Source organism: Lathyrus oleraceus, chromosome 5 (genome assembly GCF_024323335.1).
Source record: "Lathyrus oleraceus cultivar Zhongwan6 chromosome 5, CAAS_Psat_ZW6_1.0, whole genome shotgun sequence".
NCBI classification, from domain to species: domain Eukaryota; kingdom Viridiplantae; phylum Streptophyta; class Magnoliopsida; order Fabales; family Fabaceae; genus Lathyrus; species Lathyrus oleraceus.
This window is the reverse complement of record NC_066583.1, coordinates 410,582,627-410,600,580: the sequence shown is the minus strand read 5'-3', so window position 1 is coordinate 410,600,580 and position 17,954 is coordinate 410,582,627.

Sequence of the window (17,954 nt, the reverse complement as noted above, 5' to 3'; positions counted from 1 at the left end):
ATGAGCCAGTATCCACCAACACTCTTGATAAAATTGTGTCTACACATTCAATTGAGATGTGCAACGCCTTCTTGGGGTTCCTATCCTCAGGTGGGAGTTCATCATCGTTAAAACCCAAACAACTACTTGCAGAAATGTTTACGATGATAGCTTCAAACTGATTCCCAGATATTTCTTGCAGGACGTGTGATGCCCATTAAGAATTTCATAAGTGCCTCTCTGTGGGACTCATAACTCATTACCAATGCTAACATGCAAATATTTGGAGTTGTTTGGTTGAGCTGGTCAACCAACTTATAATCTCTCTTTTTGATGAGTTAAAGAAATTCTTCCACTTCGTCTGCATGAGTTGCATTCTGATCCACATTCTGCCCTTGATCATTATTCACCGCCTGCTTACCTTGAGCCATGCTCGAAGATCCACTATTGTTATTATCGCTTCAAGTTATGCCACATATTCCAGCAATGTTCAAACTTGTTTCCTTGGACTTAGTTCCTCTTCTACTTTCTATCCATAGATATAGATCGTAGAGTCATAAATCCATGGTACTCTTGTTGTGCTTTTAAAGGGGAATAGAGATGTTACAGTAATGACAAGAGGCATAACCAAATATGTTGTTGCAGGAATCGAAATTGGAGCGTAAGGGATCTCAAACGGTACAAGAGTTGAATCATAAGGGATCTCAAGAGTAGCCACTTCATCCATAGTAGACAACTGTTCTACTAACAATATCCCTTGGTCTATCAAATTCTGAACACCATCCTTGAACTCCTCACAGACTTAAGGATTTATCAAACAATGTTCACAGTCAATACCACAACCGGGGTGTACTTTATTCATCAACAACTACTCCTTGATAATAGCCAATAGAGTTTTTATATTTCCCACACTAGACACCAACTTCTTTCCTCCATATTCTTCTATCACACTCATCGAAGGACCGGCGTGAGGTTTCATAGGATTGTTGTTAATGTTGGAACCATTTGGTATGAACGTAATGGCCTTATCATCAATTAAATTTTGCATATTGAATTTAAGTGCTTTGCAATTCTTGATTGTATGGCCAAGTGCATCTAAGTGGAACTCACAATGGGCATTGGCATCATACCTGGGAGGAAGAACAGTTGGAGGTGTCAACTCTCTTAATTGTACCAACGACCCATTGAGCGGATATGGAAGTAAACGAGCATAAGTTGTAGGGATATGACCAATATTCCTCTTAGGCCACCTCTGCCTTGGTTGAACTTGCTTATAGTATTGATGTTGTTGACGTGCGTATGGTTGTTGGAATGGAGTTGGACATTGAACAACATTCTGCTCTGCAAGGATGGCATAGAGTTGCTGCTAATACATATTAGATGCCACGGTAGATGCTTGCTGATAAGGTGCCTGGTACACTTTTACCTTTCCCTTAGTTTCTGATACATTATTAGCTTCTCCTTCCTTTTTTTTTGGCAAACCTAGAAAATGGCTTCCTTTCCCCAATAGATGGACCTGTTGCATTATGAATTTTCCCGCTTTTCAAACGGTTCTCGATCCTTTCGCCGGCGATCATAAAATTTGAAAATCCAGTCGAAGTACTTCCTATCAATTTTTCCAAGTAGTTTCGATGAAGGGTACCCATAAACATGTCAAAAAGTTCCTTCTCAAGAAGAGGGGGTTGGACCCTAGCAACCAACTATCTCCATCATTGGGCGTACTCTTTAAACAACTTATCAGTTTTTTGCATCAGGCTTTGGAGTTGGGTTCTATATGGAGTCATATCCATATTATACTTATATTGTTTAAGAAATGCATCACCTAGTTCCTTCCAGGTTTAAGTAGATGTATTCTCTAACTGCATGTACCATTCCAATGAAGCCTCACTAAGGCTATCTTGGAAGAAGTGCATGGGTAGCTTCTCATCATTAGAATATACGTCCATTTTCCAAAAGTGGGCCCAGACGTGGATTCTAAGACAACTGATTCCCTTATATTTTTCAAAGTTGGGGACTTTGAATTTAGCAGGTATTTGGATTCCTTGTACTAGCCACGTTTCAGCAGCATTTAGCCCAAAAGTACTGGACCCCTCCAACGCCTTCATATTCTCCTCTATGGCATGAACCTTCCTTTCTATCTCAGTGCTTGCTGGTCCAAAAGTATCAAAGACCCACTCATACCTTGGGATATAGAAAGATTCATCGTGATTATCCACCTCAAGGACGGAAGATTGAAAGCGTGTACAATGTTTGGATTCTCTGGACCTTCTCCCAGAAGAAGAGGAATACCCACAGGTCTCCCTATGAGTATTTTCACAGCAGGAGCATCAGGTGTATGAGTATGCAGGTTGGCAATAACAGCTTGCAGGTTGGCTTGACGGATTTCCTCTTGATCCCTAGCAATGGCCTATTGCCCTCTAGCCAAGGTTGGTATTGTCTCAATCAGTTGCCTCATCTAGCCACGCAAGTTAGACATATCTTCCCTCAAGACGGCTTGATTCTGTTCTAGCTGGTCATGAGTGATCTCTGATTGCTTCGGCTGTAATATCAATGTTGAGAAGGCAGATTGCTGATTCTGGATGGAAAAATTCCAAGTGGTAAGTTTCTTGTTTTTTTTATGTTATGCAGAATGATGCATGGATGTTTTGTTTTTATTTTTATTTTTATGGGCAAAGCTCTTAGTTGTAGTGTTATTTATTGCGAGGAACATTTAAACATTTGGCATTGCAATAAAAAATAAAAGCACACACAAGATGGAAACATAAAAGCCTTATTCATTCTTTCTTTTTGGAAGAAAATAACAAGGACAAGGAAGCTAAAGAGATAATCCTCTTTGAATTGAAAACAACTTTAAATTACAAGTTAACTTGGAAAGTGACTCCTTGAGTCTTACAAAGAGCTTCAACATCAGTAATAAGTTCATTCAGAGTCTATTTGCAAAACTTTACGAAGTTGTAGACTTGGCAAGGAGTATTCTCTAGACACATGATTATATCAGCCTCTTTCATCTTTTCGGGGAAATCCTGAAGAGAGTAGTTGGTCAAGACGACCATGTTTGCATACTTGTTATTCCATTCGGTATAGAGACCTTGGAGGCTTCTAATAATCACATCCCTTTTAGATATGACACCTTCTATTCTTTGATAGGCATCTTCCGAATATCTACAACTGTTCCTCAACTCTTGGTAGGCTTCATAAAACATTATAGTCTTCATGTTTTGGATTTTCTCACAAGCTCTTCCTAACTGAAACTTCTCATGAAGGTAGGTTTGGTATATGTTCTCCTTATCCAATTTCTCATGGGATGTGTGATCTTGATACTCCTTGATGGTCTTCCTTAATTCAAGGATTTGAGCTTCATAGTCACTTTATGCATTCTTCTTGGCTAAGTTGGATAACTCCAAATTCTTTTCCAAGTCTCGGATGACACGCCAGGCTCAATCCAACTCATCATTGCGACCACTAAGCTCAGAATTTGCTCCCAAGAGAGCATCACCAATTCATTCTCTCTTCCATTTCTCGTCCATGGCTCTCTTTTTGTTGCTTTCAAACTGGGCTTTTACCTCCTTGCTCTCATCTTCCAAATCTTCATTCTTTTGCTTCTCCTTATTGAGTTGGAGTCGCAATTGAGAGTTTTCTACTTCAAGCTCTTTGATCTGGGAAACGACCTTTTCAACATCTTCAGGTAGGATGGGATCTTATTAAAGAACTAGAGGTAATATGGAAGGATCAAAAGGGTATGGGAGTTTAATCCTTTATACCATTTCCCTTATGTCGCTACAGGGATTTTACGATAACGAAACCGGGACTAAAGAGATGCCAACAAGAGGTAAAATTAGAAGAGTCGCCACCGAATTTTATTTATACACCTCTATTAGAGAGGCAAAGGGAAATAGTAGATAAAACCCTTAAAAGAAACGCGCATGGGGAGCGCTAAAAGAGAATAAGGAATCGGTCTCGCAACCGAGGTTTGGGCTCGGAAGTCGGTTACGTAAGGGGAAGGTATTAGCACCCCTTACGTCCATGGTACTCCATGGGAACCATTTGGGTTGTTTTACATACATGTGGATTTATCTATCATTTTTTTTATTTTCAAAATAATTTGTCTGAAAGAGGGGCTGTTTTATTACTATAGTGCTTGCCAAAGATTGGGGCCCTTGAGCCTACGTATCACACACTCGGGGATGAGGAATCGGAGCTCCGTAGTTCGGAGTAGAAAATATTTATGGGTTGGTTGATTTTGCCTTTGAGAAAAGGGTTTTCGAGATGATGCTCTAAGGCACATAAATGAGTTTGATGAGTTGTATTATTTTTACCTTGAATAAGGGTTTAATGAAATGAATGTTTGTGATTATATTGCACTAAAGTCTATGGGCGGAGGCGATTATTTTAGACAATAAGTCAAGCGTCTTGCATCCAAAATAATCAGAGTAAGGGTAGGAATGCTCCATTATTACTCATTCTCCACCATTCAAGGCTCGTGGGGCACAATAATAATCGTACTTTTATTGTATTTTGAATCCGATTATGAAAATACCACTTGACGTTGAATCAAGGGTTTGGTTTATTCGATTATGAAGTTTGGCTTATGCAACATGAATGTAAAGTAACCAACAAGAAACTAAAGGATCTCATTGTAAGGTAGCACAAGAGAAAGCCTTGTGTGTGAAAAAGTGACCTAAGCTAAACAAAGGATAATGGTCTTACAAACATGCCCCCCTAAGGTGGTGCCATGATGCCATTTTTACAACATGCATGTAAGTTATGGATAAAATCCAACATTTACAAAGTATCACAAAGATAAGGAAAAGACATCCAAGCAAAGGTCCTAAAATGAAATTCTCTAAGTCCAAGTTGATTAAGAGTGGAGTGAATATTTTTTATCTTATCATTTTATCATGTTTTTGTTGTTTTTTAATGTATGATGACAATAAAATAAATAGCAAGTAAATAAACATGCATGATGAGTTTGTACAATGATGATGATAATGGATACTTCAATGTAAATTACAAGGTAATGACATAAAAGTAAATTAAAAGATAAAAAATGACAATATCATAATAATAATGGTTAGTTCATATAAATGACATTAAAATAAATAACAAGTTAGTAGTACCAAAATTACAATAATAAAGATTAATGATAAACAAAGTTAGTGAAGTATAATTAATGGTTAGTAATATTTGCAAAATGAACATTTTGTGGACTATTTTTCCATAGGTCAAAAACTCAAAATATGACACATTAAGTGATAACTTATCTTTGATGCAAAATGATCAATAATCATCTTACAATAGATTTATAACAAAGAAAGTTATACAACCCTAAGTTCATCCTCAATATTTTAAATAATTATGATTTGTTCTCTTTCTTTTATTTTTACTCCCTCTTTTTATTTAGCAAATTAGTAAAATAGTAAATAAATTAGCATAATGTAAATGATGTAGTTGGATAAAAATAAACATAAATATAAAGTACTTAAAATAAAGTGAACAATAAAATAAATTGCAAGAAAGTAAAGTGCAATATCGTAAATGTTAGGAATAGATAAATAATGAACATAAACATAAAGTAGATGAAATAAAATGAAAAATAAAATAAATTGCAAGGAATTACAGTGCAATAATATAAATGTTAGAAGTTAGTAGTTAGTAGAATAACAATAAGAAAATGGATTAGCAAGTTAATGTAGAGAACACGGTTTCATCTATGCATCAAATGGCACAAATATGGTTGGAATAGAGACATTTATCAACGCCTCAAAGTATCATGAATGATTTAATGATCAATCATTAATAGGTTTGAAACATTAAATATTTAATCAACCTAAACAACCATGGCCATGATATAATAGACCTCATTAACCAAACAAATGTACTAACAAATTAATAATAAAAGTCAATGATAACAAACACAAAGAAACCACAAAAAGGTGAACAAAAAGATAGTAAAAGCAAAAAATCTCAAAAAAAAGTGTGTAAACCAAAGTTAATCATTTTTTGCAAGCTTGAATATAAATCCTCTCAAAAGACCAACCAAGAACAATCAACCATTTTTCAATCAAAAACAGAATCAAAAAGTTAAAAAAGTTTAAGCTAAAATCATTACCCAAAGAATGTGAAAAAGCTAGGTTGAAATGGAGTTGAACTTGAATGTGAAGCAAGGGGTTTGGGATAAAAATATTTATGGTGAAAGCTTAGTGAAGGGGCTGAGTTATTAATGTTAGAGAGTGAGAAGTTTTGACGAAAAAATGTGAAGTGGAAAAAAGTTGGTGTGGGGTGACTTTTGGGAGAGAAAGATTTTTTTATTTTGATTTAGGTTTGGAGAAGAGGGTTAATGATGTTTGGACAGAAATTGTGGGGGCTAAAAAGAATGGAAAATGAGGGGAAATAGTGCCTCAATTTATAAGGAAAGCAAGTGGGTAAGTTGGGGAAACAAAAAGCATTTTGTATAAAAAAAACAGATCTATTGTTGCTGTTTTTGCAGGGGAAATCGATTTCCCTGATTGGGGAAATCGATTTCCCAGTTTTTTTATTTTGGCAGGTGTTTTCTCTCAGGTGTAAACACCATGCCTTGAGTCCATACAATATGCCTTTGGTTGTGTATGTTAATGCAATTATGGTAATGAAAAAATGAATGTATGTATGTGTAATAGGGTCATGGATCAGATGAAAGTTGTATGGGGGTAGGGTGAATTTTGGGGTATGACAGATGCCCCTATTTAATTTTATCAGTCTTGGATATATGGATATCGACGACTTCCAATGTATTCAAGGTAAGAGAGGATTAAATACTAATGGGAGTAACCAGAAATTTCCCCTGTTGGAGAATATTATGATTTGTTGGGGATTATCCATGGTTATGATGATTATGCATGCAATGTGATGTATGCATCCTAAGTATCTTATTAATGAGAAAATTTTGATGCAAAACCCCAAGAAAATTAAGGGAAGAAAACTTAACTAGGGAATGAGAAAAAGAGTGATCGCTGTAAGACCCTAATTTTGACCCTAAGATCCCACATGGCATCATATCATTGCACATTGCATTTTCCTCAAGGATCATAACATCTTGGCTACTTAACCCTAGGGTGGGACTTGTGTAAGTTAGTTTGAGACCACCAAGCATGCTTGAATTGTATATTATTGCTTTTCTTATTTTGTTTACTAACCAAAAGCACAAAAATATGTCACTAACTTTGTTTGTTTTGTAGCTTGAGCAAGAATGTGATCCAAGGCTCCTAGGAGACCCCTATGTTCATTGATGTGGCCAAATGAAGTTGAAAACAAGCATGACAATGGATCCCAAAGCTCTAAATCATCATATACGCCTCCCAAGTATTTAATTTGTCAATTTGATCAAGATAAACCAAAGGGCTTGAGGATTGTTTCCCAAGAAAACCCTAATTCAACTGTGCGTTGCTCATGAAGCCACCTCTACCCATGATCAAATACAATCAAGTTAAGTTATTTAATTCATCATTTTATGCATATATGTGCCTATGTGAGTGTCCTCAATCATCAATTCATCAATATTTGAAGTTTGGACTTGAGAAGTTGATCAGTCAATTCATCTGACTATTTTGAAATCCACTAAGACCTAACTTTTGATGTGTTTGTCAAATGAAGATGATCCCAAGATAAAAAATGTTCTTACAAACCATATTAACAACTTTCATGTTCATGAAAAATTGATTTTAAGCTTGGATGGTCATAATCCATTTCAAAACATTATAGGTCATTTTGACTGAAACCCTAATTTTGGGTCAACTTCCCAAGGGCCTAACTCCTTCAGTTTTCAGGATTTTGAGGTGGAATCAAATGCATTGGAACTTTTAGGATGTCTACTTCATTTGTTATGTTGAACATAATTTCATAATCCTAACAGAAACACATGTGATAATACAAAACATTATAGGTCACTTTGGACCAAAGTCATTGAAATGTGAAAAGGTCCAACTTCAAGTGCCCATAAATTTCTCATCAAAAATCCAAATGATGAAAAATTTAAGTCCAAATTGATTGTCTTGAAAAGGTATACAACGTTTATATTGAAGGTTTTGTCATTTGAGGCTTGCATCAATGAAACAGAAGGGCTTGAAGTTGATCTATTTTGGTAAAATTCTCATATACATGTTTTGTACCTTGAAATTCATGGCCTGTTTTCATAAATTTCCCAATCCCAAATGGATTTTTGTTCAACATAAAATGTGTTCCTCATGTCAACACCTTTCCAACCATTACCCACATGGCTATGTTTCAATTTGGCAAAGTTCATTTTCGAAAAGATGAAGATTTGTGTTCATTTATGGGAAACATGTTGAAACTTTGTGCACAAGCCAATGCTATGAAATCTGCACGTCCAAAACACCTCAATTACACTTCATCTTGCATTTTCCATCAAGTTTGGGCCTCCCATGTGCTTGTACATGCCCATGCATGGAGGCCCCTATTCCACATGCACACGGTTTTTTCATGTAATGCAGCATGCTTGGCTATAAATAGAAGTGTCATTCTTCATTCAATCACAACCTAAATGCGCCTAAATTGCTGCAGAACTGGATCCCTACCCTTCACTCAAAGGAATTTTGCTTTTCACTTTCAATTTTTCAGTTCAATTTTCAACTACACTAGTTGATCATTGAGCTTCAATTCCTTAGCCTAGCTCCTTTGCCATCTCAAGATCACACTGCATCAAAGAATTGGAAAGGATCATGCCTTATAAAGCTGCACTTCAAAGGTTGTTGTTCAAACTTTTTTGATTCAAAACTCCTTAATTATTGCTCATTTCTTGTGTTTGTTGGTTCCTCTGAAGTCCTCATGTGAGAGGCAATTGATCTATGCATTTAATTTCATGAATTGATCAAGTTCAAGTTGAACACTATAAACTTCCATCTCAGATTTCTCTTCATGTAATGATCTTGAGTGGAAACTAATGGCACATGGGTGATGTACATCACCCCAGCTTTCCAATGATATGAGTATCGTGCATTTTAATGAACTTTTTAAAACCTGCAACTCTGGCCGGAGCTGGCTTGCTCGCCAGAGAAGACGGTGGTGTACACCACTATCCCCCACTCGTGGATGCATCTGGACCATTTGATCTCATTCCCATATTTAATCAAAGCCTTTGGATGTTATGACTTTATTAAATGCTTTGTGTTTCTCTTTTGACCAAGGCCTTTGGTGCGCGTGCGCTTATCCACCATCTGATGTGCCACATCGTTTAATGAATGTGATCCAACGCGCCAGGATTTTTGCAATTTTTGATTATTTCATTTTATTTTCTTTATTTCATTTTATTTCAAAAACTTCATAACTTTTTCATTTTTAATCCAAAAAATATGGGACCAATTGCATTATTTCCCTTTTTAATTCTAGTTTCTGAAAATGATTTTTAATATTTTTTATGAGTTCATTTAAGGTTTTTTGTGAATTTTCTATTTTCTGGTTATTTTTAGTTCATTTAAAATAGTTTCTAATATTCAAAAATGGCAATAATATTTTCTTTGAATGATGATGAATCTATGAAAAATATTCTCATCAATTTCTTAATTGATTTGAGATTTATTTGAGATTTTAGTTCAATTATGTTATATTTTCTTCATTTTTAATTGTTTAAAATTAGTTTCTGGTTTCTAAAAATGATGAAATTTTTTGTCAAACCTTCTTTGACCATGTTGAACTTAGGATGATCCATTTGGACTTTTCCAAGTTGATTTGAAATGGATTTGAAGTTTGACCTTTTTTTGTTTATTTTAATTCAAGTATTATTTTTAATTCAAAAAAATACCAAAAATATTTTTATTGTTTCTTGACTTCTAAGCTTCATCTCACTTCTGTTTACCATTGATTGATGTTGATTCATTTCATATTTGGTCAATGTAGTTTGCTTATCTCATTTGAATTCCATTTATGTACATTCCATTTCTTCTTCTTCTTCTTCTTCTTTTTCTTTTTTGACCAATGAGTTAAAGATTGGTGGTTAGCCTTCACATATTAGAGGCTTAACCTTTCTTGATTCAAATCAAATTCATCTTGATCAAAGATCAAGTGAATTGCTTTGCATTAAGGATAAGTTGCTTCTTGGTCAAGCAAAAAACCTAAATCAATACAAGGTCATTTCTTCTTTTCTTTTGGCATGGCAAGTTGTAGGAGCTTGGCTTACTAGTCATGGTCTCTAATTTGTGTTTATTCCCTATAGTTTTATTGACCGGCCTTAGATAGGTGTGACTACTACATTAGTCCACTTACGATTGCTTAACATAGCGCTAAATTGCCTTATGGCACACTAACACTAACTACTAATGACTAACTTTTAATTCAAGCATTTAATTCTTGCAATTTACTTTAATGCAATTTAATTTCCTGCTCATTAATTCATTTGCTTTTGCCATTTTCTCACTTGAGCTCAGGTTTATGTTAATGCAATTTGCCTTTTGCTCACTTGAGCACATTATTGTGTATATACCATTGTGTTTTGTTTTGTTTTGTTTGTGTGAACCCAATGCAAATGGAGAAAGGACTTAGATTTAGGACCTTACCTATGCTAATGGAGTTTAAAGAGCAACTAGGCCTCATGCCTTTAGAATGCTATAAATTTTCAAAGAGCAAATAGGCCTCATGCCTTTAGAATGCTTAATCTTGAAGAAGACATTGAAAGGACCCAATTCTAAACTCACTCTTGTCCATTCTTTCTATTGCATTGTGGAACTTTTTGATTTGTGTGTTCTTGTGTGCCAGGGATCCTAGACTTAAGCCAAGTAGAAGAACCATTGTCATGAGCATCTAAAGTGAGAGATACAAAGGCCAATTGGAAGATTCCTAGGAGCTTGATTGTTATTTGCTCGATTGCTTGAGTTATTTGCTTATTGCTTGCTAATTCCAAAGGATGGGAGCAACTTGGATCATCTTTATGATCTTAAGAAGGGAACTCCAATGTGGTTTTATTTCTCTTCCTTCATCTTTGCATGCTTAGGACCTAGCCATTCTTCTTCTTCTCTCCACTCTAACCCAAGCCAAACTTTTGTGCAAACATTAACATTGTTTTCAAAATTAGAAACCTAAGCACTATGCTTTTGATTTTTCATACTATTTTCATAACACTTATTTTGAATTGAATCCTTAAGTCAACTTTGACCTTACTTTGTGAATACGTTTCATTTGTAAATATAACTCACTCAATTGTTTTGTGGTTTCAATGGCCACTTTTGCCAAAGCTTTTCATAAACATTAGCTATTAGGTTTGAGTTATCCTAGAGGTTGATATAATACTCACCTATATTCTTAGTGATGGACTATAAGTCTTGCATGCTTATTATAGGGTTAACCCCTCACTAGCATGTTAAAGCTCTCCTCACATGGTGGATTTTTGGTTTTAGGTTGAGTTTTCTCCCTTTGATAACAAAAGACCTTAAGGCTTTTGACCAATCAATTCACCAACTTCTTTTGAGATTTTTACCCAGAACTACGAGGTTTTGATTCTAATCTTTTTTAAGATGGTACGTAGGCAATGGGTTTATCCATTCAAACACAAAATTGTAAATAAATTGTATATTCTTTTCTCATCTCTCCAATCATGTTTGCACAAATATTTTCACAAATACCAACCTACCTTACAACATTTGTAAAAAGGGATCCCTTAGAGTACTAAGGATGTTTTGGGTGCTTAAAACCTTCCCATTGCATAACCAACCCCCTTACACAGATCTCTGACATTTTTATTAGTTTTTGATTTGATAAAACTTCTCGTTTTTTGTTCGCTTTCTAACCTTTCCTTTGGATAAATAGAAGTGCGGTGGCGACTTGAATTATATGATTTACTTTTGATTTAGTCGATAAATCTAAAGGTAACGAATACCCCGCTACAGAAAAGTGGCGACTCTGCTGGGGAGATTTGCCTAGTGGATTTTACCTACTTTTTACCTTTGTTGTATTGTATTGTTTATATTATTTTGTGACATATTTTTGTGCAAATTTCGGATGACTGTATTGTTTGTAATGTATGAATTGCTTGATATATATATATATATATATATATATATATATATATATATATATATATATCAATTGCTTGTGTGCTTGGTGGTCTCTTGTGAGATGAGTTCTATACCCGAACTCGAGTGCACTTATAATAGGAGAATGGCATAGTATTGTTGACTTGTGTGGAGTTATTCCTTAGCAAGTTGACTTGCAAGTCCATTCACTTGGTGGAAGTTATGTTGGGATCAATAATGTCACACGAGTAGTCGTGGTTAGGCATTACTCTTTCCAATATATGCCTTAGAAGCCAAGGACCTTAGATTACCTAGCCCATCTTGGCCTATTTTTAGGACGTAGTGCAAGGTCTTTCAAGTGTAAGATTTAATACGATTGTTACGCGATACTACACTCATAAGAGTCTCTCTTGAGAATATTTTTGGAATACGAGTAGTCGTTTATCTAATAATATCCGAAAGATGGGATGATGACTATGGGAACCTCTTGTAGAGCACGATTGTCAGGTTTAACCGTAGTACACTCCCTTTGGGTGGTTCTTAACCGAGACTCCATGCTCGTCACTTGCAACAAACCCTTTATTCGTGGTTGATCAGTTCTCGTATATCCTTAATATCAATGGAACTTGGGTGTTGATAAGGTGTAAACCATAATCCACCAAAATGGATGATTGATATTGAAATTCTAGTTATCAGACTTTCGATGTCACACGGGTTGTTATGACATCCAATTCTGCGAAGACAAGAATTATGCAGAACTTAAAAAGTAAGTGCAGTAAATAACACAAGTAATTGTTTACCCAGTTCGGTCCAACATGACCTACGTCTGGGGGCAACCAAGCCAGGGAGGAAATCCACTATTAGTAGTATTAATTCAGACCTTAAACCAACTGTTTAACCCTATCACTTAATACCTACCCAATGCAATTTCAATCTTACACTAAGATCAGAGTTCCTACTCACTCCCCCTCAATCACCTCAGTGATTACAATCTTTAATTAAGATTAAAGACAATTGTGAAGTCACACTTCAAACAACTCTTGATTGTACTTAACAACTTTAATCAAGATACACAGCACTCACGCTTAAAAGCTTAGAGTGACACAACACTTACAACTCAATGAACACCCTATACCAATGCAATCATCTCAGTGATAATTGCTTGGCTCACAAGATACACCTAATACAAGACACACAAAAATACAGCAGTGTAGTATGATGGACACACAAAATCTTCACGCCTAAAATCCCATAGTTCTGAAAGAAGGATTGCCATTCTTTTATATTGCAACACTTGGGCCTTGTACTTGTATTTCCTGAATTTAAGGTCAAGCGAGTTAACCTAAATTCCACAACTAGGTTATTAACTAATATGCTATTTGTTAGGTTCATTTATTGTAGCTTAGTTGTTGGTTTCTTGGATTTTAGCTCAGTTGTTGACTTCCTGAAGAATAGCCTGAGAAAAATGCTGAAACAAAAAAACTAAACAACCTACAATTTAGCATATGCTGCCTGGAGTGAATGTCACAACATTTAGTTTGACATCCAAAGCATAGACCATATGCTAAGTCTGTTATCTTCCTGAAAACAGACTGTACAAATTTGTTGTACTGTACAGGACCAATCAGTCCATAGTTCAGTAACAGTGTACATTCATAAATGTCAAAGCATCCAATTTGACATTTACACAATGAGCCTTACGTCAGGTCTGTTATCCTCTTGATAAGCAGACTGAGAAATATACTGAACTGTAGCAGACAACTAACCTGCCTATTATTCAGTATATGTTGTCAATGATGAATGTCATAACTTCCAGTTTGACATTCAGACAGTAGGCTTTGTGTCAGGTCTGTTATCCCCTTGATAAACAGACTGGAAACAAATACTGAGTTATTAAAGAACACCAGTTGTTCTATTCCTCAGTAACTGCTGACAGGGATGATTGTCATAACATATAGTTTGACATTCAGTAGATCCTGTATTAGCTAAACCTGCAGCATACAACTCAAGTATGTCATGACATCAGTCAAGACATCAGAGTACAGTTAGATGATCTAACACACAATGCAGTCAAACAGTCATCTCCACAGCATGTTATGACATCAGTCAAGACATTAGAATCCAGCTAGTGTTTTACCATACAATGCAGCAAATCAAACATCTACAAACTCCCCCTTTGGAATTTTTTTGGCTAAAACACTTTGGCCTCACAATAGAGTCCACAGCAGCGGAAAACAAACATCTAGCAGGAAATTAACCTAGCTAATACACTCAGAGTAGCAACACACTCACACACATGGAAGTTAAATAAAAACTTCACATATCAGCACACATATAGAAATTAAATAAAAACTTCTAATTGCAGCACACATAAACACACTCACACTCATGGAAGTGGAACATCAGCTGCAGCACAACCTCTGGATTAGAGGATCTTGAATATCTGTCCTGAATATCTGTTTAGCAAAACAATCTGTTGTCCTGGGGCATCACAGGTGTTACTCCCCCTTTTTGTCAAAAATGTTGCCAAAGCAACACTTTAAATTATAGACCAACATAACATAAACAGAATTACACACAAATGACAGAATTACAGACTTGATTTTACTTCACAGTTTCAATCAAGAATATCCCCTCTTGATCTTGCTTTATAGCTTTGATCAAGACATCACCCACTTAACCTTGCTTCAAAGCTTTGATCAAGTAGTCACACACTCTTGCTTTACAGCAGGTACACCCATATCAGATGCCATGACCTTGAGTCTGACATCTTGAACCACTCCTGCATGAACACTTTCTTGAAGTCCAGCAGGCACACAGGATGTCTCATGTCCGAGTATCCCCTTGACATCTTGTTACTACAGTTGCAGCAAGTAACATAGCTGTGAACTGTTGTCCAGTCATAGCACACTTTCAATTGTTTAATAGGTTGAGATATTAAACAATACATCCCAAACATCACTGGTTGCTATAAGTCCTCAGAAAGGCATATTCCCAGTTTGCCCCTTAAATTTTCAAACTGAGTAGCATCTAGAGCCTTTGTAAATATGTCAGCTAGTTGTAGTTCAGTGGCTACATGTTCCAAGGTAATCACTTTGTCTTCCACCAGATCTCTGATGAAGTGATGTCTAATGTCAATATGTTTGGTCCTGCTGTGTTGGATGGGATTCTTGGAAGTATTGATGGCACTGAGATTATCACAGAACAATGTCATGACATTTTGAGAGACATTGTACTCAGAAAGCATCTGTTTCATCCACACCAGTTGGGAACAACTGCTTCCAGTCGCTATGTATTCAGCCTCTGCAGTGGACAGAGATACACAGTTCTGCTTCTTGCTGAACCATGATATGAGATTGTTTCCCAAGAAGAAACATCCTCCTGATGTGCTTTTTCTGTCATCAGCACTCCCAGCCCAATCAGCTTCACAATACCCAGATAGGACAGGCTCAGAGCCATGAGAGTACAGCATACCATAGTCACAAGTCCCATTGATATACTTGAGAATCCTCTTGACTTGATTCAAGTGGCTCACTTTGGGCTCTGCTTGGTATCTAGCACACACTCCAACTGCATAGGAAATATCAGGTCTACTTGTAGTTAGGTATAGTAGACTACCTATCATGCTTCTATACAAGCATTGATCAACACTGGGACCTCCATCATCTTTGGTTAACTTTAAATGGGTAGGTGCAGGAGTTCTCTTGTGCCTAGCATTATCCATGCCAAACTTCTTAACTATGTTTTTGGCATACTTGCTTTGGGAGAGAAACATATAATCCTCCATTTGGTTGACTTGCATTCCAAGAAAATAAGTCAGTTCCCCAACCAGACTCATTTCAAACTCAGATTGCATCTGGTGAACAAAATGTTTCACCATTTGCTCTGACATTCCACCAACAACAATATCATCCACATAGATTTGGGCAATCATGATTTTGCCATCTGTATCCTTCACAAACAAGGTCTTATCTATCCCACCGTTTCTGTACCCATGAGAGGTCAGAAATTCAGTCAACCTTTCATACCAAGCTCTTGTTGCTTGCTTCAATCCATACAAGGCTTTCCTCAACTTGTACACATGTTTAGGTTGGTTAGGATCATAGAACCCTTTAGGTTGTTCCACATAGACTTCTTCATTTAAGTATCCATTTAAAAATGCACTCTTCACATCCATTTGGAACAATTTGAATTTCAGAATGCAGGCTACACCTAACAGCAATCTGATTGACTCAAGTCTAGCAACGGGTGCAAACGTCTCATCAAAATCAACCCCTTCAACTTGAGTATATCCTTAAGCCACTAGTCTTGCTTTATTCCTAGTGATTACTCCTTTCTCATCAGACTTGTTCTTGTAAATCCACTTGGTACCAATGATGTTAGTCCCTTCAGGTCGTGGAGCTAGCTCCCATACTTCATTCCTTTTAAACTGCTCCAGTTCATCTTGCATGGCATTGATCCAATATTCATCAGTCAGGGATTCTTTCACATTTTTTGGTTCAAACTTGGATACAAAACAGGAATTTGAGCTAATTTCCCGTGATCTGGTAGACACATCACTATTGGGATCCCCTATGATAAGCTCCTTAGGGTGGTCTTTCTGAATTCTGATAGATGGCATTTTGGTGGGTGCATCTACCTCACATTCAGGTGGAGTCTCCTGTACTTCTTCCGACTTGACTGGTATGTCTGTTGAAGTATCAAGGAATGTTCCAACATCCTCTATGACATCGATTCCTTCCTCTTTATCATCCACAATAACATTTATGGATTCCATCAGGACATTAGTCTTGTAGTTGAACACTCTGTAAGCTTTGCTGTTAGTTGAGTATCCTAGGAATATACCCTCATCACTTTTGGGATCCATTTTCCTTCTCTGTTCACGATCTGTGAGAATGTAACATTTACTTCCAAAGATATGAAAGTACTTCACAGTGGGCTTTCTGCCTTTCCATATTTCATACAGAGTGGAGGAGGTTCCTTTTCTCAAGGTGACTCTATTGTGAACATAGCAAGCTGTATTCATAGCTTCAGCCCAAAAGTGCATAGGGAGCTTCTTTGCATGAATCATAGCTCTGACAGATTCTTAAATAGTTCTCTTTTTCCTTTCAACTATCCCATTCTGCTGAAGAGTTATAGGAGAGGAGAACTCATGTCTTATTCCTTCAGACGAGTAAAACTCATCAAACTTGGAATTTTTGAATTTCGTACCATGATCACTCCTAATTCAGACAACATAATTGTCCTTTTCCCTTTGAAGTCTGATGCACAGTTCTTTGAAGACATCAAATGCATCTGACTTTTCTCTGATGAAGCTTATCCAAGTGTATCTGGAATGGTCATCAACCACCACATATGCATAGCTCTTTCCACCCAGACTTTCAACCTGCATAGGTCCCATTAAGTCCATGTGCAACAGTTCCAGAATTCTGGATGTTGTAGGATGTCCCAGCTTAGGGTGTGACATCTTGGTTTGCTTGCCAACCTGGCATTCTCCACAGACTCTTCCTTCATCAATAAGCAGCTTTGGGATTCCTCTAACTGCTTCCTTGGATATGATCTTTTTCATTCCCCTTAAGTGGAGATGACCAAGGCGTCTATGCCACAACTTCACCTCCTGTTCTTCCTTGGCTGAGGAGCACATTGTGGAAAACTTTGAGAGCTTAGGTTCCCACATATAACAGTTATCTTTGGATCTGGATCCTCTCATAACTTCTTGATTATCTCCATTTTTCACAACACATGGCTCCTTAATAAACGGAACATAGAACCCTTGATCACACAATTGGCTTATGCTGATGAGGTTAGCAGTTAGTCCTTTTACTAACAGCATATTATTCAGTTCTGAAACTCCAGAGCAGTCCAGCTTACCCACACCTTTTATTTTTCCTTTAGCACCATCACCAAAGGTCACATAACTGGTAGTGTGAGGTTGTATATCCACCAATATATTCTCCATACCAGTCATATGTCTTGAGC